This window comes from Colletes latitarsis, chromosome 11, assembly GCF_051014445.1.
Source record: "Colletes latitarsis isolate SP2378_abdomen chromosome 11, iyColLati1, whole genome shotgun sequence".
Lineage (NCBI taxonomy): Eukaryota > Metazoa > Arthropoda > Insecta > Hymenoptera > Colletidae > Colletes > Colletes latitarsis.
Genome location: NC_135144.1, coordinates 14202502 through 14226045, shown reverse-complemented (window position 1 = coordinate 14226045; position 23544 = coordinate 14202502). Strand labels below are relative to the sequence as shown.

The following is a 23544-nucleotide window of genomic DNA, read 5'->3' as shown; positions in this document are numbered from 1 at the left end:
AGAAGCATGGCCGTTCGCGCGGTAAAGAAAAGGACACAGAGAACAGTGAGCCGTCCGTTGTTCGGTGAGGCGCTGTTAGTCATACGCATACCTGCCTACTTAGGGAATTCGAAGCCAAGTATGGCAAGACCTTGTGTTATCTGAATCGAAACAGTGTTTCGATTGCTCGAACCCTCGATCGTAACGATTGTTTGCGAAACGAATCACGAATATGCATGTTCATCAACGAGCGCCTGTCTTTTAGGTAAGCCTAAATTTTAGGTTAGGACCGAGGAGGTTAACTTCCTTTTAGAACTAGCTTTTAAAGACACGGTTTAGAGCAGTGATTTCTTTTCGAAAGGTCCTCTGAAAGAAAAAAGAAAATTTATAAACAAAAAATGTTCGTTAAGTTTATTTTAATTAGTTAAAATTATATATGAATTGTTTGTTGACTGAATGTATTGTTCGTTCATATTTTCATTTACAATTTTCTTCCTTTCTCATTTCCTAATTTTTGGTTTCGTGACTCAGGCCACTTTCATAATAACAGATTCATTGAACAGTTATAATGAATTATATCCGCTTTCGTAGCACGTAGGTTCGAAATCAGTGCACTAATGCGTCATAGAGCAGTATCTATCGAGGAATGTTTCAATTATGTATAGATTTGTCGCGAAAGATATCACGAGAACTGAAATGAGTCATATTTGTCTTATTTCAAAATAGTCCGTGTAAAAATACGTTCTGAGGCAACAATATTGGGGTGACTATACGCAACTATTTTCGGGTTAAGGTTATGTCGAGTCTGTGACTCGAAATCGGGTCGATAACGGATACGGACCAAACCTGCCTTTTTATTTTCGAATTTTTGGAAGGAATCGAATAAGAATTCAAAAAGAAACAAACAATTTTAACGATTTTCCATCGCGTTATTTCTCTTTCCTAAATTCTTTTCCAAAAGAACGCACCGCCGCGGATTATCAATTTCCTCCTCAAATTTCACGTAATAATCGCGTTCCGAGTTCTCGGCGGCCGTTCACGGCTAATTATTTTTATCCACGTCGACGAGCTTATTAATTGAGCCATGAGAGTGACGCGTGTTTGGCCAGTGCTCGTGTTTCATTATCCCCGGTGCTATCGTTTCGAATAAATTATTGCGGGGTGTAAAGTGCAGTTCTACGGTTCTGCAATATTGGCAGACCTGCGGTGTTGCGGCACAATGTTGCACAATCTTGTCATAGCACAGACTGCTCGCGACGCGTCGTTGATAGGAGCATTCAACTCAACCGATAAGATAATGGTCGTGATTAATCGCTTCAGTACGATCCGCAGAATTCTGCTCTCGAGAAATTTACTGGCAAGAAGGTATATACATATTATTGGGAGACGAAATGTTGAGACACTGCCCACAAACTGGACGACGCGAAGGGCAAGGGGAATTGGCTACCCGCTTGACCTAATCCCTTCCACTTTTCAGGTTGTTGGTTATTATTGGCCGAGTCGATCGCGTCTTCCGTCCGTCATGTAACGAACGACGCGAACGAAACAAAACGCGACAGAGTGGGATACAGCAACAGTGAATAACCTTGGTGCAGACATAACCTCAGAATTAATGGCATACAAATATTGCTCGTAGCTACCGTACATATAATTTCGTCTATTTTATATGTTTTCTCGTATGGTTCGTGCTATTAGTTCTGCTAATTCGTATTTTTTCATTCCATCCAAATATGGGACATTATTTTACGCTAGCTGATCGATCAATTTAGTTTTTTTCTGACGTACGCACAGTCCGACGAGTGCATGTACGGACGTTCTGGACAAAATTCGTAACTTCTGAACTAATCAATCCATCTGTGATGGAGTGGCGACCCCTCGTGTCGTTAGTTCGTAATGTCTGAACATCTAGTATCCCCGTAGTAGTTGTGTCGTCTGTGATATACACGTAGCCTAAATATCGAAAGAAAAACATTCTTCGGCCGTGGAGGGTATACACATACAGTGGTCTTCGCAGCCGGGACCGAATCCAGGCGTTTACGAGGGGAAGTGACTTCCTGGAATTCGACTAAAGGATAGAAAAAGAACGAGAGTGAGCGAGATATCGATACTCGGGGCACGCGTGCAAAAGCGAACTCGACAGTCAAACGTCTTACAATGAAAGTTTCAGATACGGCCCTCATCACTTTTAAGGAATTTTTGGGAGGAAAGGGTAAAATATTTTTGTGTCAAGTTCGAACACATACAGGGTGTTCGGCCACCCTTGGAAAAAATTTTAATGGGGGACTCTAGAAGCCAAAATAAGACGAAAATCAGGAATATCAATTTGTTGATGGAGGCTTCGTTAAAACTGTTATTGACAATTAAATTCAAAAATTTCAAATCGTTCTGGAAAAATTATTTTCGGTTGCGGGGGTCAATTGTAATCATTTTTGGTCAATAGATATACCCTCGAAATCCTAACCATTTTCGAGAAAAAAATTCCTTACCAAAAATATAATTTTAGGCCAGAAATGCTTCCCATAAATTTCATGCGAATCTTTAAAACACCATAACTTCTGAACGGATTGATCGATTTCAATGTTTAAAAAAGCAAACGACGCGTATTTTAGTGTAGAATATGTAGACATTATAAAAATATTCGAAAAGTTGTTCCTCGACACCCTAAAATGAGAAAAACCCCATAAAAATGGTCAAATTTTTAAACAGCCATAACTCCTATAATAGTGAATATATTTCGATGAAACTTTTTTCTGAAGTAAAGCTCATGGGTACCTACAAAAAAGTATTAGACAACTTTTCTGTAGGGCGTCAAACAAAATTACTAAAAATCAAAAATGAATTTTTAAGAAAAATCGACAGGGGTAGGTACCTAAGTTTTTCGGCGAAAAAAAAAATTTTTAATTAATTCTGAAAAAATTATTTTCAGTTGCAGGCGTCAATTACAATCATTTTTGGTGAATTGTCATATCCCCTAACTCCTACTAATATTCTAGAAAAAAAATTCGAGAAGGTGTGAAATTTTTCAACAAAATTCAAAAATTTCAAATCGTTCTAGAAAAATTATTTTCGGTTGCGGGGGTCAATTACAAACATTTTTGGTGAATACATATACCTCCAAAATCCTATCCACTTTCGAGAAAAAAAATCTGATAGGTACTGAAATTTTTCGACGAAAAAAAAATTTTTCAAATCGTTCTAAAAAAAATTATTTTCGGTTGCGGAGATCAATTACAAACATTTTTGGTGAATACACATACCTCCGAAATCCTACGTACTTTTGAGAAAAAAAATCGGATAGGTGCTGAAGTTTTTCGGCGAAAAAAACATTTTTTAAATCATTCTGAAAAAATTATTTTCGGTTGCTGGGGAAATTACGATCATTTTTGATGAATAGACATACTCCCGAAATCTTGCGCATTTTCGAGAAAAAAATTCAGTACTGGCGGAACTTTAAACGTTAATAACTTTTTAACGAAGCCTCCATCAACAAATTGGTATTCTTGATTTTCATCTTATTTTGGCCTGTAGACCCCCCCCCCCCCCCCATTAAAATTTTTCCCAGGGGTGGTCGTACACTCTGTATATTTAGATTTATATTTGAAGGATATCCGCAAATTTTTCCATACGAAAATATCAAATATTTTATAAGTTAACCTTATTCTATCTTTATTCTATCTAACCTTATTCTATTCAAGGATATTTTTTTTGTTCAAAATTCTTGTAGATTTGAAAGTACAAAGGAAGAGACTGAAAATGGTACGTTCAATTACTACGTAACAAAATAATAGTTTATTAGATGTTACCGAGTCGCCTGGAATTCAGAATGTATATGGTTTAGGAATGAAAGCTATACATTATTCGTGAGATCCCTAGGAAAGTCGATGGAGCGGCCAGAAGGAGAACGAGGGGGAACGACGCGAAGGAGCGGAGAGTAGAGGGGAGGAGAAAGAGGGAGGGAGGAAAAAAATAGAGAAGAAAAGCCGGGGAGGCGACGCGAAGGACGGCTTTCCACTTGCGTTCGACCGTTTTCATTAGAGGCGCACCCGTGATGTTTATATCGTGCTACAACGATCGACGATTTCCCTACAAGAGATGTTCGTGTTTTACATTCGCTACGGGAAGTCCCTTTTCAACGTTACAATTCTTTTCCGTGTCTTCGTGTTAAAAGTTTCGAGGTTCTACTCGTTATCATCGAATGAAATTCGCGTAGTTCGTAGTAATAGTACGATTTTCCTTTCATTTTGGCAATTGCAATAAGTCTATAATAATAATGCACAACATTTTACGTATGTATAAAATGTCTCTATTGATCGTAAAATAAAGTTCTTTTTACCATGTTTTGAACCATTTACCGTATTAAGAAAATTTTGTCTTGTAGAACGCATTATAACCTAGTCCCTGACCTAACCTATCGGAAAACGTGAAGTTATCAGAGCGTGCGTCGGTTGTTTTGCGTGAGCTTATTCGCGCTGCAATTTCCTAGCTACCAGTCGGGTTCATGCGTCTGCAGTCACCGAGTTCAATCGAATTTTTCCTTCACAAGAGATTACCTTCGACCGTGCCAGCGCTTTTCAACCATTCGACTCGCTTTTCCCAGAAACGGTGTATAACCTTAAAAACGAGTCCGTTAACGATAAAATGGATCGTCCAGAGAGTTTCGTTGACGATACAAGTCTCGGTAGGGTGAGTTCATTGTCGACGGGACATGTGTTCGTTGATACAAAATGTTAAAAACTTATTAAAAATATTAAAAACAATTCAAAACTGTCTAAATTCGAATGTATAAATCTTTACAGCGTTGAAAGTTTTGAATCTGTTGCAAGACCCAGATTCGACCGTCACTAGACACACGCACAAAACCCACAAAGGATTAATAATACGTAGGAAATTATTATTTCAAATACCGTATATATGAGGTTAACCGAGGTGTACCCTCGACCTGCCTCCACCAGTGATTGTAGGGGCCGCTTTGATGGTTCTCAATGGAAGGCACGGCTCCATTGCTCTCTATGTGCCAACCCCTATTTTCTGCCACGGTTACTAACCTCCCTTGCTGATAGAAGAGTCCCCGGGACTTTCGAGAACTCTGGGATTCTCGAAAGCCTGCAGTTTGTTTTATTTCCGGCTGGACACTGAACTCTCTCTGTCTCTTTCCCTAACTCTCCGACTCTCTCGATTATACGATTCCTAGCATTCATTTGTTCCGATGTTCGCGTACCATCGAGTGACAGATAAACCTGATATTCCCAGCTTTGCAATTTTCATGATCCCCGTTCACGAAGGGGAAGAACCACCTCCGCCGGGACGATCAAATCGAGCGTGACTTTTGTAAAACGGAAAGTTTGGTTTTTGGAACGTCGGAATGTCTTCGAACATTCGTCGACGAGTGAAATTCTTGTCTAAATTAAAATGTCAAACGACAAATAAAAGATAAACAACTATATTAGTAGTTGGAGAAAAATATAAAAGTTCGTATACTGAAATATTTTAATACGAAGTGTATTTTTACTCCGTCGATAACGGTACGTTAAAGCGATTCTTTAGCCGTTAAATAGTCGCGCGGGAGATTTTGCTTTGGAATTCGACGATAGTCTGAAAAAGTGAAACGAAAACAAACACGAACACGAGCGGTCGGGTCGACGCGTTGTTTTTTTCGGATCGAATCTGCAACGCTTAGCGAGCCGAGCGGGCTCGGTCCCTCGAAATCTGATCTCGCTTCTCTCGGTGGAAACACAAGTTGTGTAGTGGAGAGGCATTGTATAGCGTCCCCGGGCAAATCGATAAACAGGCGTTCCGAAGACATCGACACAGGCTTTTTTCTTCGCGCGCACCTGCTGCATGTTACTTTGTGTATTTCTCCTTGATCGTTCAATCGCACACTTCGTTTTAAAACTCAACTCTCGCATTCGTTTGGAAAACATAGGCCACGTCTTATGTGGTACTATAACCATAAAATAACGATACAAGTTCCTGCGCTCAGAAAGTAAGAATAATTCTTGATTCGATTTAAGCGATCCAAGTTAAGCTTGACTTGTCTTCTATTTTCAAATACCTAGACGCCTCTAGTGAAAAGGTGTATTCCCTCAATAGAAATTTGTTCGTAATTTTTGTTCGACTATGATGCTATTTCTTACATATAAATCGGTAGGTAAACACGTCGAACGCAACGAAATATCGAAATGAAGTGCGAAATTGTGGTGTGCGCGATATTGTTATATTTTGTTTTCGAGCACCATGGCGTAACCACTTTGCGATTCATTGGTCGCCGTTACATTACGCGTGCAGTGTGTTTCGTTGGGGGTCAATTCACTCCCTCCAAGCACGCCGGTGGCTGAAACGGGGCAGACTCGTTCACCGTCGGCTTTCTGGTTAATCGGGTGCGGTTATTCGTAAATATTGAAAAGCGCGTTTAGACCCTTTCTCCGTCGCCTCTCGATACCCTCCACCCTTTGCGTTAAGTGTTTACTTTTCGGGTTACAAATTAGAACTTTTAACGGCTAACTGTTCGTCGACGATTAAACGTGTTTACGGTGCGTATCGATTCAAGAAAATACGCTGGAATGCGATCGACCAACCAAAAACCCATTACTTGTGTTAAAATTAAACATTGATATACGTCTTAAGCAGATAGAGACGTTCGATTTCAAGTTTTTATTTTTACTTAACTAATAACGGATTTACTTATATTTAAATTTTTATCCAGATGAAAGTCTCCTTTGCTTCGACAATTTGATCTCTAAAAATATTCGACTTTGTCCCACGCTTCCCTGGTTGGCATGAAAACACACGATAGGTATAAAGTCAACGCGTTCGCAAAGAATCGGGAGAACGAGGCGTTTCTGATAGCGTGATTCAGGTAATGCAAGCGTAATAGGCATATCAAGCACGAGACCCATCCAGGCTGATCGATCTTCCGGCATGGCGCGACTAACTGTGAAAAGCTGTCGGCGCCGGTAGCGCCGCCGTCGTCGCCGTCGTCGTTGGTGTAGTCGTTCTCTCGTCCCGTACCGTTCCCCACCCTTTCCATTCCCCTCCCACGACTCCCTCCCTCGCAGCGTCGTCCGATAACGAGCATGTTTTACGCACCGCACCAAAATAATCCGATTACCGGGCCAAGCTGGCCCACAAAAGGCGCCTTCGAAACGAGGAAAAGGGCGGGAAAAAAGAGGTCCTTAACCTCTTTCAGTCGTCGCTGTTTTACCAGCGATTTGACATCAAGTTTTAATGAACTCACGGCCCGCCCGGTTCGCGTAATCAGATTCGTCAATTTGGAAAATCGTTCGTACCACGTTGTCTCGGAATTTTCGTTCGTTCTTTTCAATTATTTATTTCCTTTAATATTTTCTTTCTTACTTACGGTTTTTCTCGTCCCTTCTTTAACAAATTCGTGTCCATAATTTGTTTTCGATTCGTACCAGTTTTCAACCGTTCGTGCATTTTTTTCTTCATGGATTGTTTTTTAACTAAATTGTTTCTCCAGACATTCACTATTAAACTGTTGTTACATATCGCGTAGCAATCGATTAAACAACTGGATATCAACAGTTGTTTTGATCTAGTGTTAATAATTATTTTCACACATAAAACCGGTGCAGAAATAGTGTTAAATATGCCGATGGACGCGACGGTGCGTCTTTCGTTGCTCGAATTTTCAGTTGTTTGCATAACGTTAAGTGAAAGTCGAGCTGAAAAGGTAAGGGCCGGTTAACGCAATCCGTTCTGAGATCGAACCTCTCCCGTGGAAAGTGAAATTCTTTTTTCTTCTTACCCCTTAATACGTGCGCTGCTTAACGAATCTAACGAACGGTTTTCGAAGCCTTTCGAAATCTCTTTGGTAACTATCCTTCCTTCCCACTCACGTTTCTCTTATATTATATTATTCTTTAACTTGTATTTATATTTTTATCTCTTATACTCTAGCGTATATTTTTACATCCATATATTTTTGTCTTTTTTTTCTAACGTAATTTCCTTCACATACCTACCTTTCTTTACATAAATCTGTTGGCGAATTTTCAACATCGACGTTCTGATCTAGGGAATTTTATTTCCAATTCACATGTGCCGTCATTGCGTTCGAATCGAACCGCTGAAACGGATATTCGTAATAATTGTAACGGATCTAGAACGGTGCAACAATTAATGACACGTTACTTGCAACAAATACGCGAACCATGAATGCGGAGAATGTTGCGTGATATATACATATACTGTTTTCTTGCGCTCCTCCGTCCCTTTCCTTAGGCGAACGATGAGCCTTTACACGCTTCTCTCGTTCACTTAGACTCTATCTCATTTCGCAACTATTTACTCTTCTTTCTCTCTCGCTCTATCGTCAGACATTCTTCGTCCTTCTCCTATTCATCGATTCGTGCTGTTTCATCCTCTCTCTCTTTGCCTGTCTCTGTTTCTCGTCCAGTCTTCGACGGTACAGGGTGATTCACCGAACTCGACGACCTCGCATCGCTCGCGGACGACGCGTTCGGACGTAAATATTGTTCGAATAAAAGTTGCAGCGCGTCGACCAGGAGATACGGACGTAGCGGTCGGATTTTTGCCACAGTGTTTCTTTCGTCGAGGCACGGTAGCCAAGTTAGCCGAATCACCCGTTAGATTCTCCGTCTCTCTCTTTGTTTGCCTCCCTTTGTCCGTCTTTCTCTACTCTGTTGAGTACGAATACACGGGCAACGCAGTTGCGTTCTCGGCGTGTCAGTGTGGACCAGCAATCTGTGAACAGCCGGTTTAAGCAGGAGAGGAGGAGGAGGAGGCGGCCGATCGATTTTCATCGTGTTTCAAAATTCTCTATGCGCATCCTGGTCAGGAACTAACCACTTACAACCGAACGTATCGACGAACCTTTTTATCTCACTCGACACGCCCCGAATTGATCCTTGATTCGTTCACCGTCTTCCGTTAATCTCCATCGATTTTGTAGTTAATTCACAGCACTGGTATCTAAGGTTGCCAATTTTTTTTTTTTTTCACCAAATTTTAGAAATTCGACATTTTTTTAACTGATCTGGCATTGAACTATTCATCTGGTTCTTTGGCTTTTTTTTTACCACATAAGATTATTTCAAAAATAATTGATTCAATTTTATCAGAATTCTAGCGGAAGTTAGTAAATGCTCTATTAAAATCTAGTAACACTGAATTTTTGAATCTCTGTTAATTCTAACGAAGAAAACTTATCGTTAGATCTCGATATGTTTAGCTCGCGTCGGGCTCAACACCAAAAAGGTTAATATCATGAAAGCCTAATGATTGAAAGGACATATTTCTCTTGTTATTTATCTCAGGTGTAGAAATTTCCTTTTCTTTTTTTTTAATTGTTTTTTTAATTTTTTGAATTTGATAAAAAGACCTAAAGTTTGCTATTTATGACAGCGCTATCTCGGCATCATGTTCGATTCGGGCAATTTTATATCTCGAAATTAATAAATGACGCGATCACCTTGTTTCCTGAACGACTAGACGCACGGTCGATTTTCATCGGACCTCGGGAGGGATCGTTAAGCTCTTGGCTAATCTGCGAGTAGACTAACGCCGGGTAATTCCTGTAACACGCTCTATGGAGTGTTTATTGAACTAAGATTTAGTGGAGGCTCTTCCAGCTTCGCTCGAGGAGTTCGCATCTTTCAACGTGTCACTGAACCCTTATAGGTTAAGTCGCTACGATTCTTTCGTCGATTATCTCGTTGGCTTGTCGACTTCTACTTTTTAGACGCATCTTATACAACAATGCACGGTTAAGTTTACGAAGATTTGGCAACTAATCGTGAAAGTTAGCAACAATATACGAAGTTTTACTTTCCGTAATTTTCATGTTATTTTTCGAAAAATGGTACGCATTTTTCAGATTCTTCTGATTAAGATGAGTTCAAACATGACATAAATAGGACCGCTTTTAATTTTGATATACACAATAATACATGATATGTATACTGAATTTATAAAAAATTATATAATTAAAAGCTTGGTGTACTAATACTTTTGTTCTATGACCGCATAAGCGTTTTAACAAAATACTACACGATGACTAAGTTGGAACGAAATATTAAAAATGTTTGGACCGCAAAGAATTAATGGATATTTTCAAACGAATCGTCTTGTATTGGGAAACACACCGACATTGAGTGTATTGTTACATATGAAATTGTCGAAGCACGTTCGGATCGATCCGATCCAATGATATTCACTCTACGGAAAATATACGGGGTAAAATACTGGCCTGGCGTCACGTCGATTTTCGTCTCGCTCTTACGTAAATTATGTTTCTCAAAGTAACCGTCGATATCCTGTATTTCCGGCGCGTCTCACGAACGAAAATGATATTCGCAAGCGAGAACGTGGGCTCGTACAGGAGAGACGGTCGATCGGCAGGAATTAAAATATCGAGCGTCTCGAATAGGAGAGCGCAGTGCTCGAAAGCTGCGTGCAAGAGGGACAGGGAGGAAGCCCGAGAACGAACGGGACGGAGGGAGTCGGAATGGCCAAGGGAAGAACGAGGACGGGACGAGTCGAGTAGTCCTAGCTCGTTCCGTCCTCGTTCCTCTTCCCTGGCTGCACCGAATCGTCTCCTCTTTTCTTTCTCACGTCGCGCGGGGAACGAAAGAAAGACAGAGCCTTTTGTTCTGGTTCGTGTACTGGATAATCCGTGTTTAAACGATTTTAGTTGATGCTCTCGTGTAATATTATTGGATGCCAATCCGTGGCCCCGAACACCCGTGATTGTTCGGTGAACCCTCGTCACTTTCGTTAGGCAGCTGTTCAATTCCAGCGGACGTCGTAATAAATATTTCGTGGACCATTATCGAGTAAATATTCCATTGATTATTTCTTTTTATTAGGATAGGTCAAATCGAGCACTCGGGATTCCCGTTGCTTGCTCGCTAAATAATTGTTTCGAACCGTTATATAAAAGTTCTAATAATTATTATGGAGAACTGTATTAAACCTAGTATGTTAAAAAATTAACGAAATATAAAACACTCGACGCAAGGACACGTCCTTCGATATGCCCCACGGAGTCAGCATTGCAAATGCAAGAAACTGTAAGGTTATGGCGCGTCTGAAATTTTGATCGGTGGTGGAAAAAGATGATACATCGACGCGCGTGGCAGTCCGATTGAAAAGTGGTTTTTGCGATGCGGTGGGACTGTATTTCTGGAAAATACGTTTCCCTGCACGATCGCGCTTTTTCTTGTTTTTCGTAGACGGCGATCGAAGGCTGGTCAAGCGTCACGATCGATTTAGAGTGAAGAAATTCGAACCTGGAGTGGAGAGTGCGAGCATAGTCCGTCGATGCCCACAGTGTATCGTGGTTATTCAATTTCGTGGCAACGAGATACGCGCTGCCAAGAAGAAAACGAGTACCGCTACGACACGAGTTCCGAGTCGTTTTCCCCTTCGCGCGGTTAACCTCCCCTCTGCCCCCTAACCCAGCGGCAAGCTGGTGGGGCCCCCCACCACGCCCCGCGGTCCGATTCTCTCTCCTCGTCGTTGGAGCGTCGCGTCTCAGCCGTTCTCTCTCCCGTCGCCGTTAGTAATTCTGCCATTACTATGTACCTTCCACTTCCTCGACCGTCCTTCGTTCAGCGCGCTGCAATTTTTCTCGGTTAGCGGTCGGGTCGGTGAGACCAAACACGAAAATCAAAGGAAATTTCAAGGAAATTCTTGACTCACGACGATTCGCTGCGAGTCGAAACGCATCGATACACGGATATTTGATCGTTTTATGAACAAGTATACCTTTATGACAATTAGCATAAATATTACTGTTACAACGTAGTATAATTGACAGAAGTTTAGTTGTTGTTAGATTAGTTCATAAAGATTATATCCTCGATTCCTTTAGGAGAAAATATATTTATATTTAAATTGTAAAACTAAATAAGATTTGTAGTTGCGTTTCCTTATTGTTAAAATTAAGAATTATTGTTGCATCGTAACGAACTGTTGCGACTCGTGGTAGGGACGAGCAACGTCCGTATAATTCATGAAAAATACACGATGCACGCTATGCAGAAGGGCAGGATACGCTCGGTTAGGAAGCCGACGCGCAGCGCAACTTTCCAGCTGTTCTCTACGGTAAACTTCCTTTCTCCGCCAGTGGCCACGCCGCGACGTCCTTCTCCAGATATTAAATCTCAATGTTTCCCGTAAAGCCAACGAGAACAGCCGCTCTCTCGCCGGTATGAATTCACGAGAGTGGAGAAGGAGAGCCGGTTCGCCGGCCAGAGACCCCTCGAATTCGAAAGGCCTTGGCTGTTTAACCCTCTTAACCCTTCGGTAATATCAGCTGCAATCCCACGGAGACACCTTGTACCAGTGTTTTCCAAAGTAGGGGGCGCGACCTCTGCAGTGGGCGTCTTGCAACTTAAGCGAGGCGCGAATGAAAACGTTTTAACACTAGATCTCTAAAATTACTTTATTACTTAAAATTACTTGTTCTGTTATTTATTATAATAACTATCCATTTTTAATAATGTTTGAACTTTTAGGCTGAGTTTATTCTCAAAACGACTTTAACGATTATAAGAACGTTAATTTTGTAGTTAAATTTGAGGAGTCCCTGTTTGAGGCGTCCTCGTAATATGACGCCCACAGACCTTATCTATAGGCAAACTCCGTCGGGAAGAAAGCAAAACTCGAAATGTAATCCCCTTGTGGCCGTAGCAACGATACACTCGTCGGTGGCAGTGTTCGTTCGTCGAAGGCCACGATTTCGAGGTTGTGAATGCTCTCGGACTAATTTATTCCAAAATATTCATGCAGTGACGGGGATGCCAAGCGTTCGTGACCAACTGAACGCTTAGACCATAATATTCACATCCTCGTTTAGAAACATATTGTCCCTTCCAGCTGTTTGCTCCTGCCAGGTTAACGTACAATTTTTCTTTTCGTGTATTATTTTCGCACAACTTTTTCGAAACGACTAAATTTATTTTATTTATACGGTCGATACGCTATCTTGCAGGTTTCATAGCACTTACGTATGCATGTATATTTATCATCGAACATTGAACGCAAGATGGCGAATATGTAGGGTGAAATTTCGATCGGTAGCAACAGTTGCTCTCTGTTACATTGTATAATCGGTGGGAAAAGTAAAAATAAATACGGTGATGATGGTTCCTCAAAAACGAAAATCCGTAAATTCTAAGACGATGACAAACAAGGTTCTAATCCTGGGTTGGTCGCGAGCCGTCGGAATCGGGCCCTTTTCGGGCCAGAAATAGGGACAGTTCTCTCCCTACTGGTGGAACGGACTCGGGAAGTTTGGTGGCTCGTGTCTGTTCAATTACGAGACACCCAGAGTACAACGCTCCCAACAGCTCCGCTACGGAACGAGTCCTGACTCACGTTTTTCTCTCCTCCCCGATGTACACGGTCGCGCTCCTCTTTCTCAGTTTCACGCTGTTTCTCCGGTCACGTCGGTCCGGCGTGCGCGCGCGACTACACGGCTAGCCATAGCCACTCGATGGCGCGCATTGACTATACCCAGAGTTAAATTTTATTCTCGATAGAGAATAAAGAATAATTACTAAATAATTATAAAACAATTTTATAAGATGACAAATTATTCAATAAAATTGTACGTATAATTTTCAGACGATTTCGACTTATTTTTAGACGTATTGTATAGGATATCTAGGCGAAGTTATCCATTTCTAGAATATTTTTCTGGGTGGATATTTGTGTACATATTTTAATACAATTTATTACACGTATAGACATCGTTACAATTTTTAAAATAGACGACTTTTCCAATATTTTTTTTAAAGAATTTAATTAAGTTCGTGAACATATATGACAGTTATAAATTAGTGAACATTTTTTTCATTAAATTAATTTGTTTAGTAGTTCTAACATATTGTGTGTTTGCGAGCACACGATCTTGCGAGGCGCAATGAAGATCTTCCCGATGGATCGTCAATCTGTTAAGAGCGATTTCGAGTTTCGAAAGAAAATATACTTCGAGAATTTTCGTACGGTCCAGCATATAACGTTCCATCGGTCCAGTAAATAAATTGAATCGTTTGTCCACTCGATTCCAAAAGTGACGGTGGAAAAAGGGATGGGGCGGGACTGGATCGCGTCCTATAATCGATGAATATGTATCCTCATGGTTCAGCGCACCGTGAGTGGTGAAACGACAGCGCAGAGCTGGCCGAAAATCGCTTTCGTTCGGTCCCGAACTTCTGCCGGACGTGCAAAGTTGTTCCTCGAACGGAGGATCCGAACTATGTATCCATCGGCAGATTGGAAGTTCTCTGGACGATCGGTCAATCGAACGTATAGTTCGTTATTCCTCTATTTCTTCTTCTAGTTCGTTATGTTACAATAACACTATCGATTTGCCTCCCACTCGCATTCCTATTCTCTTAATTTATTTGATAATTTATTATATTTTATTTTTCGTTCTTTCGCTCTCCTAATAAAAATGATATGTAATTGTTTATTTTCGTTGGTAATTTACAAACTATCTATTCATTCATTATAAGAGTGGTAGATAAATGATTCAAGGCGTCGTAATGATATTCAACGGAGTCCACCGCAATCCTGATTCGCATCACGTTGCAACCATGCACCTTTCTTCCGCACCCTTGATTGTCATTACTCGTGCACGAAACTCAAGGGAAAAAGCTTTCCCCATGCAGCACCGGTCCGCCTGGCTGGTGCTTGGTCACGTGTTGCGCGACACGGATGCGCGCAAATCAGAGCGTCGTTGACCGCTCAATGCGCCGGATCGAAGAAACCGCTACGTTATTGTTTACCTCGTTTCGATTTCACGATTACTTACGGCGCCCCATGTGCACGACTTTACACCGAACAATCGTGTAGTTGTTAAAGGAGTCTGTTACGCAATAGATTACCAAGACGCAGTATGATAAACGTATTATCAAGGTTAGATTTGATCCACCACATCGAGCAGCCGATGGCGTTCTGATTTATAAGCGTCTACGTAACGTGCCGCGTGACCGAGTGCTTAGTCAGGTTGCGTGGTGTGTATATATTATAACATCAATTTTTGAATGACGATCACTGTTAAAAGCGGAACTGCGAATCACAATTATAAATTATATTTTGCTGTCGTTAATTACGGTTATACAATTACAATATGTAATTAGAAATAACATTTCTGCAAACTGCAATTACAAAATGTAATTACAAATGTAATTGCAACAAACTACGACTGTAATTGCAAAATGTTGAAGTTCGAAGCGGTGCTTATTAAATACATATCGATAAAAAAGATCGTACGTCGTGTGTACGATCGAAATTACAACGTATCGTCGTAAATCTTTGTCCGTGACTGTACATCGTAGATAAGAAATTATCCTACTTTCAACTGCACGGCGTACCGCGGCGCACGCTGTACTTTATTACTCGGTACAATAATTACTACGTATTTGTAAATGTTACCGATCGTGAAATGAAGTTACACGGAATGAATAACGTGCTCTACGCAAAAATCGAAACCGCGTCGGTATCACGATTATTTCGTCTATTTCGTGTTACAATAAGGGCACCAGAGTAGACAGGCGAAAGGAAACCGAGTGAAGTCGATATCGTCTCGAAGTATGTCGGTCCGAGGCGAAACGAATACCGCTAGGTACAAACAAGTACGAACTCCGTGCGTCTATTTTGCACCGTACTGCGCATCGTTGCCTCTCCCCTCGTCCCTCATCCTTCTCGTTCCGCCTCTCGCCCTCCCGCGTCGACCGTCCATCCCCGCCACGGTCGACCCTTCCTCGTCCTAACGCAGGATAACTTTCATTTGAACTGACTGAAATGTTACGGCATAACTCGAGACAAAAGGCGTACCGAAACTTGGCCTCGCGGTGCTCCATTCGAAATAGAGTTTCTTAATAATGGGCATCGAGTAACAACATCGGTTAAGGTGTAAGCTGTGCCCTGAATTTTCGAATAATTCGAACTAACGGACGGTTCCGATCCTTTCGTTCGTCCCACTATTAATTCAGTTGACGCGTGTAATATTTAAAGCGAACGACCCCGCTCAGTGATACTCCTTCGAACGCTCGTCGAGTCTCTCGAGCTTGATTTTATTTCCGAGACAACGGTTTGCTCGCCACCGATTCTTATTGCGCCGAAAGGTCATACTTGAGTAATCCGCCGCGAGTCCGGGATTACGTACGACAGAGCCCATGGTTTTTGCATTAAACGAACCATGGAGGCTCGACTTGAAGCCAAATATCGATTGTCCGCAATTTCGCGATTCGACGTACTGTACGCTATCCATAATTGTTTCCATGTAGCACGCGTATCGCGTACTATGCATAATCGCGTCCAATATATGTAGATGGATGCAATGGGTGACCAAAATCGAAAAGCCTAACCAGAATCATGAATTACGAGGACGCTGCGAAACGTCTTGCAATCGTCGGCTCGTTGCGTAATTGACAACTGATGACTCTCCTGTTTTAAAGCCTATTTTTAATAACACCTCTTTTTTCTTGCTCGCTTTCTACATACAGTCGAACATCACAAGACGATAACATTGTTTATTCTTTAAATCTTTATGCAGAGTATTCGTTACCATAGGGCAACATTTTAATGGGAGATTCTAGAGGGCAAAATATGACGAAAATCAAGAATACCAATTTGTCGATCGAGGCTTCGTTAAAAAGTTATTAACGTTTAAAGTTTCGCCTGTAGAACGGCACGTGATAATGGTTCTCACAGGCGAAATTTTAAACATTAATAACTTTTTAACGAAGCTTTCATCAACAAATTGGTATTCTTGATTTTCGTCTTATTTTGCCCTCTAGAATCTCCCATTAAAATTTTTTCCAGTGGTAGCTGAACACTCTCTATAGTTTATTCTTCAAATATTAGATACAAAGACATAATTAAAATTGCACATTTTATTTGCACTGTAACCAATAGAAGATAAGTTGGAATCGGAAAAGAAATTTTGGAAAGAGTCAAAATATTAATGATAATCTTAACCTAATATGTTTGAAAATACTATGCGAAGAGTTTCAAATCAAACTTTCGTCAAATATGTAAAACAACTCATCGTAAAAAATAATATGTTAATTATTAATTTTGTTTCTAATTTCACTACAATATCATAAAGTGGTGAAAATTAACCGAATAGCGGTAACGAACGTGTAAGAAAGAAGAATCAGTTGCGCGAGTCGGAAGCGGTCAGTGTCTCGGAAGAATGAGAACCGCTTATTTTTGCCGGAAGAAAAGAAACGGACCTAACGGAGTCATCATTTTCCCAATGCTACCACGCGAGGGTCCCTTTAAGATCGAGGAAGAAAACACCGGGGCATCACTGACTTCCCGCGAAAGTGCACTTAACCCTCTCGTTCTTCCCCCTCCATTTCGTTCCCCCTTCATGGCGGTCGCGAACCTACTGTTAGGTTCTCATTAAATCGCATCGAAGCAGAGAAAAGCGGAAAGATCCAAGTTCCATCGCACGAATTCGCTCATCGCGGTGAAAAAAGTGTATTATGTGTGTGTGTGTGTATGTTTATTGTTTTGACTCGAGAAAAGGAAGAAACGTGCGTGACACTTGCATAGGGGGGGCAGAGAAAGAGAGCGTGGAGGTCGTGTTGACGCTCGTGCCTTAATCGCTGATAAGTTAAACGCATCGGGTCACTTTCGCTCTTGTTTGGTCAACGGACCGGCAACACTTCGTCACGACTCGAAAAATTTTAACGCGTCACGGTGCTGCCGCGTAACAAGGTGGGTCAAAAGTCCGCCATCTTGAATTTCGAATTCTTACTAGGGCAGGGTTGTGCTAGTTCAATTATATTGTATTTCAATTACGCAATTCAATTACATCGTAATTTTGATTCGTGACTAAATAGATACGCCTTAGAAAAAAAGAAAACGAAATAAATTGCTCCCAGCACAGAAGAAAGATTAATTTATTTTTGTTTATCTTACGAGTCGTATACTCGTTTCTTGTACTTTCCTCTTAACGATAAGATGTTTGTGTTAAGCGATACGAATTTATCATCGGTTAATATGACTTTGTAACTGATTAGCGATAAGCTAAAAATGTTTTTAATTTGACTTTTTCCTGTTGATTAATGTATATCATTTTATTTACATATTCGTTTTGTTAAGTGAGTCGCGCCTCCCTTTAATATAGTTGTGTCTATAATGGCACCCCACGCGTGAAAAATTCCAAGGGCCGTTTAGACCGAACGAAAACAGGCCAACGAATTAACTCTACCGACCGATGAATATGCATAAACCGAATTATCAGCGTAATTGTAGAAACGGAACTGAGAACTCGATTGTGAAAGCCCCAGCGTAAACAGGCATCGGGCCGGCTGGAAACGACATTACCAAACAAAGGGTTAAGGGACAGGTTTAATGTTTCGATACGAGCGCCGGTTCTTTTTTTCACCACAGCGGCACGTAGAGACGCCCGTCGCGCTCGCCACAATATTTCACATGGACGTTCGCACAAAAGCGCATGGCACATTATCATATCGCATTACGGTACTTACACGCGCGTACATCTACTAAATTCCACGTATGCCCCATCGGGTATAATGTACCCTTCCTATCTACCATTAAATCAAACGCAAACCACCTACCGGCTTGTCGGACAGTTCATTTGGTTCGCCTGTCTTCCGTACAGAGCTCGAAAATCGTAGCTTTCGTTCCGTAGCCTGTCGATAACTGGTCGCACGTTGATTTCTACAAGAATGCGAACCGAGATACACGGATTTACATTGCTGGACAAAATTACGAGACACTATCTATGAAAATGAAGAAAATATATTCTTGAATTGTTTTCTAATTTCACTTATGTAAAACGAGGACTCGTCACTTATATCTATCACACTCTATAAATGCAGATGATCAAATACTTCGTGTACGAGATACATTAACAGCAGTTAAGGCGGGCAACTTATAATTTTGTCCATCGACGTAGAGTACCCATTGTCGAAACGCTATTCCATAAAAGAAAAAAGAAACATAAGTAGATCTTTCGATTTTTGTTAGTATGGAACGGCGAACCATTGATATACTCGAAAACCGTAAATCGAGCGCGAATCACTTAGCATTCTCCTGGTCTGTTTAACCCCGACCCCTCTTCCCTCTCCCCTCTGTTCACCGTACCCCACACCTGTTCCGCACCGATCGAAAACGACCCCGGTCGATTCCGTGAGAAAAAAAAACGAACAGGTAGCGATTATTCCAGCGCGAATGGCTTTTCGGTGGTGGCATAGGTACGGGCTTCGTCGTCGAGGAAAAATCGCGGTGTATCTCGTATACCGAAGGACGTGTACGGGTTTAAGCAGGAGATATAGAGAGGACTAGCGTCGAGAGGGGAAACGAGGAATCGGTTGGCGGCTGGCTACGGGTCGGTCGTGAACGCCGAGAGGGGGTAGGAGGGAGGGCGCGAGCGGAGGGGAGGACGACTCGGAACTCGTGTCGTAGCGGTACGACGTTCGGTCGGGTATCTCCGCATCGTGGGCCACACGCTCGGCCGGTGTCGGCTCGCATACGCGCTCAGTCGTGCTCCGGCCTTGGTTGCGTACGATCGTCGTCGTCGGTCGGGAGCCACTTGATAGGGCAACAGGACGAACACAGTGTTTTCTTCTGACGTATACGTGCCTTGCACATCTCTCTGTGTGTGTGTGTGTGTGTGTCTGTGAATGTGCGTACGTACATGTTTACGGCATACGGCAAATATACACACGTCTCTATGTATGCATATATATAATATATATATATACGCGCATCATTCTTTCTCTCTTTCTTCTTCGGTCATCTATCGGTCAAGTCTTTTTCGCAAGAGGCGCACACTGAATCGGGGACTTGCTGGTCGTGTCGTCGCGTCCGAGTGCACTTAATAAGTAAGAAAACATAGTGGTGTATCGAAGCGTCATCTACAACTGGGCATACTTAAAACAGTGCGACAACGACAGTGACAAAGGGACGCCAAGAGAGTCAAACGTGCTCCGATTAACTTCGTTCCGTTAGTCAGCGGAGTGTGTGGTAAAGCTCCAAGAGTACCCAGCAAGAGCAGGAAGGAAGAACAAAGAAGCGACGTCCTCTGAGGAAGAGCGGGGCTCACTCGCGAAGAACTTACCGTCGTCCCCTCCGAAGACTCTCTCTTCTCTCTGTGTGTCTCTTCGCCCCTTTCTCTGTGGATTCTCTCGTCATCTCGTCGGTGTTCTTTATCGCTCTACTCTGCTATCGACATATCCGTGCGGACAGCAACGAGGAGAGCAGTTGATTTCGTCTACAGGTAAAATGATTTTATATGACGTCACGAGAACGACGTCAAGTTGAGCAACCTCCGTCCGTACGCACGTCACCCATTTGTTCCTGTGCTTCTGACTCTCTCTCCTCCCACTCCCCCCTCGTCACCCGTACTCCCCCGATTCTTCCTCACCCCTCTGCGGGTTCCACGATTCCTCTCCCCGTCGCTAAGTACCGCGCGTGACGATCTTGCGACAAGAGCAGCGATATTATGCGTTATATGCGTATGACACAGCATCTATTATCAATGGATATAACGTAATCCCGTGGAAAAACGACGGTCGGGGCTTTTTCGCGTGGGCGTTACTCTCGAAGATTGATGAACCGTAAAGGTTGTGCTCCTTCGGGTGGCTCGACCAGTGAATTGCTAAAAAAAACGGGGTGGTGCGTTTTGTTCGATATTGTTGCACGATGGTGAAAAGGAGAAGGGGGGGGGGGGGATGATGCGGGCGTAAGGTTAGGATTGCACAACATTTTATTTCTTGTGGACGTCGACAATTAAAACGCAGCGTATCGTTATCTGTTCCAACGTCCAATCGGTTATAATGGAGAAGGCAAATTGGTTGAGCAATAATTTCGTCACCGACAGAGACGATCGTTTTTGCAATTCTCGAAGATTAGTTCCGCTTAGCAGTACCGCTTACAGTCCATTAGATTTTTCAAACGATCGGGAAGTGATTTTTCGAAAACAGTCAAACAAACAAAAATTCGATTCGATTTTATTTTTTGGCGGGATACAGCGAGAAACTGTTCGTTAGCGTTTAATCTCCCTCCTATCTGATGTTGCATCAACAGCTCGATATATCGTTACAGCATATCTAAATAGTCCGCAGCCTTCGATTTATCGCGTTCAGCGGCTGCTTAGGGAATGCCATTAAGTGGATTGCTCGGCTGCTATCGATTTTGTACATTTTATACTTGTAATGTATGATCTTGGTCAATCCGTATCTCGTATCATTTTTTTAACGTGGATTTCCGATCTGTCCAAGACAAAATATTTAACGTGGTTACGCGGAAAATGCAGAAACTGCCATTGAAACTGTTAACACTCTGCCAGTGATAATTCAAAATTAAAATTTCCTACAGAACTTCTCGACGTTCTCAAATTACACGAATTTCGAACGGTTTCGGACAAATCCGTGTAAAATGTATCGTAGAAAGACGGACGGGGAATTTCTCGGAGCTTTACTCCGTGACGGGGTAGGTCGAGGGACGCGATAATTTTTTTCCTCGACCATTTCTAGAGTCGATGAGTCAGAGTAACATTATCCCTGACGATATAGAACGCACAAGCAAATGTCTTTCTGAAATGCTTCTTTTTGCATCGACATGTAGAATATTCGAATCGATTAAATGTGTTAGCGAAATTGAACCGAAATAGTTAACGAGCTTTTGGACAATTATTTCGATATGATTCTCGTTGCGTTCCTGCGGTCTTTGGTGGCTCCCCTTCTTTAGTCTGCCCTCCCTTCCCATCCAAGAAGTAACATATGCGCGCAGATTTACGAACAGAGCACGTTCCAGCCAACGTATCGAGTTATTATCGCAGGGACCGCATTAACCCCGACTACTCGACCGGTAACAGGGTCCACCGATACCACCGGCTGTCCGAATCTATTTTAGGTGACGCAAAATGTTATTGGCCACTAATCGTTGCAAGGTTCACTCGCCAGGGTGAGCGTTCTATCGAAGCCTTTATTCTGTGTATTCATACGCGCGTTGCATTCTTGTAGCTGGTTCGTTCGCACGTTGTCTCCGCTTACATTCAAGGACGATTTAGACACAACTTTTCTCTCTCTCTCCCTCTCTTTCTACATCTCTGGGTCGCACAATATTCTTGACGTAGTTCCAGCCTTTGGAAACGGAACAAAAATGAAAGAGTCTACAAATAGACAGGAATAAAATCACCAACTGATAATTTCCTTCTCTACAATTTCAACTTTAGCGCCATAGAAATCCGAAATAACATATTTAAATGTCTCGATAAATATACTGAAAATTATGACTTTCTCGCGATCAGACACGCGTTTTTAAATCCTATGCGTTATGTATCATCTTGTTGGATTTACGTATCACACCACCCACTTAATATTCAACGACGATATCCACGTAATTATTTACGACACTGTTGAGACGCTACCTCGCAACGTGTCTTGCACTCGGTCAACAATAAAGGTTCGACGCACACATAACCAGCCGCTTAGATAATGCATCGGTCATCGAGCGTGTTCGCCACTCAACCGTTGCAATCGCGATGTAAGGACCGACGATTTCGTCGTGAATGTTTTTTCAACTGATTTTAATTATTCTTGTCAGTTTTTTTTACTTAACCTATACAGTGTGTTCGGTCAACCGTGGGAAAAATTTTAATAGAGGATTCTAGAGGCCAAAATAAGACGAAAATCAAGAATACCAATTTGTTGATGGAGGCTTCATTAAAAAGTTATTAAGAATTAAATTCAAAAATTTCAAATCGTTCTGGAAAAATTATTTTCGGTTGCAGGGGTCAATTACAAGCATTTTTGGTCAACAGACATAACGCCGAAATCCTACTCAGTTTTGAGAAAAAAATTCCTTACCGAAAATATAATTTCTGGCCAGAAATGTCTACCCGAATTTTCATGCGAATCTTTAAAACGTCATAATTTCTGAACGGATTGGACGATTTTAATGTTTAAAAAAGCAAACTACGCGTATTTTGATGGAGAATCTGTACAAATCGAAAAAATATTCGAAAAGTTGGTCCTTGACCCCGTAAAATGAGAAAAACCCCATAAAAATGATCCAATTTTCAAACAGCCATAACTCCTACAATTGTGAATATATTTCAGTGAAACTTTTTTCTGAAGTAGAGCTCATGGGTACCTACAAAAAAGTATTAGACAACTTTTCTGTAGGGCGTCAAACAAAATTACTAAAAATGAAAAAGGAATTGTTAAGAAAAATCGACAGGGGGTAGGTGCCTAAATTTTTCAGTGAAAAAAAAATTTTTCAAATCGTTCTAAAAAAATTATTTTCGGTTGCGGGGGTCAATTGCAATCATTTTTGGTCATTACACATACCTCCGAAATCCTACCCACTTTCTAGAAAAAAATTCGAAAAGGTGTGAAATTTTTCGACAGGAAAAAAAATTTCAAATCGTTTTGGAAAAATTATTTTCGGTTGTGGGAGTCAATTACAATTATTTTTGGTCAATAGACATAACCCAGAAATCTTGCGCATTTTCGAGAAAAAAATTCAGTATGGTCGAAACTTTAAACGTTAATAACTGTTTAACGAAGCTTTCATCAACAAATT

The 23544-nt window shown here is 41.6% G+C and overlaps 2 protein-coding genes across 4 annotated transcripts in view; both read left to right on the top strand.

The window, feature by feature from the left end:
- The window catches only part of LOC143347880 (uncharacterized), a 93774-nt gene that overhangs the window by 44078 nt on the left and 26152 nt on the right, over positions 1-23544 (top strand). The window contains exon 1 of one of the 3 annotated variants that reach the window (XM_076777485.1): positions 19448-20233. The exons of the other annotated variants lie outside the window; for them this stretch is intronic. The gene's annotated coding sequence lies outside the window, so the exon portion shown is untranslated. Of the gene's footprint in view, positions 1-19447; positions 20234-23544 lie in introns of those variants that run through there. 3 annotated transcript variants of the gene reach the window in all.
- Cype (cytochrome c oxidase subunit cyclope) overlaps positions 9934-23544 on the top strand; it is a 108102-nt gene continuing 94491 nt past the window's right edge. Inside the window, exon 1 of the mRNA XM_076777495.1 lies at positions 9934-9939. The gene's annotated coding sequence lies outside the window, so the exon portion shown is untranslated. The remainder of the gene's footprint in view (positions 9940-23544) is intronic.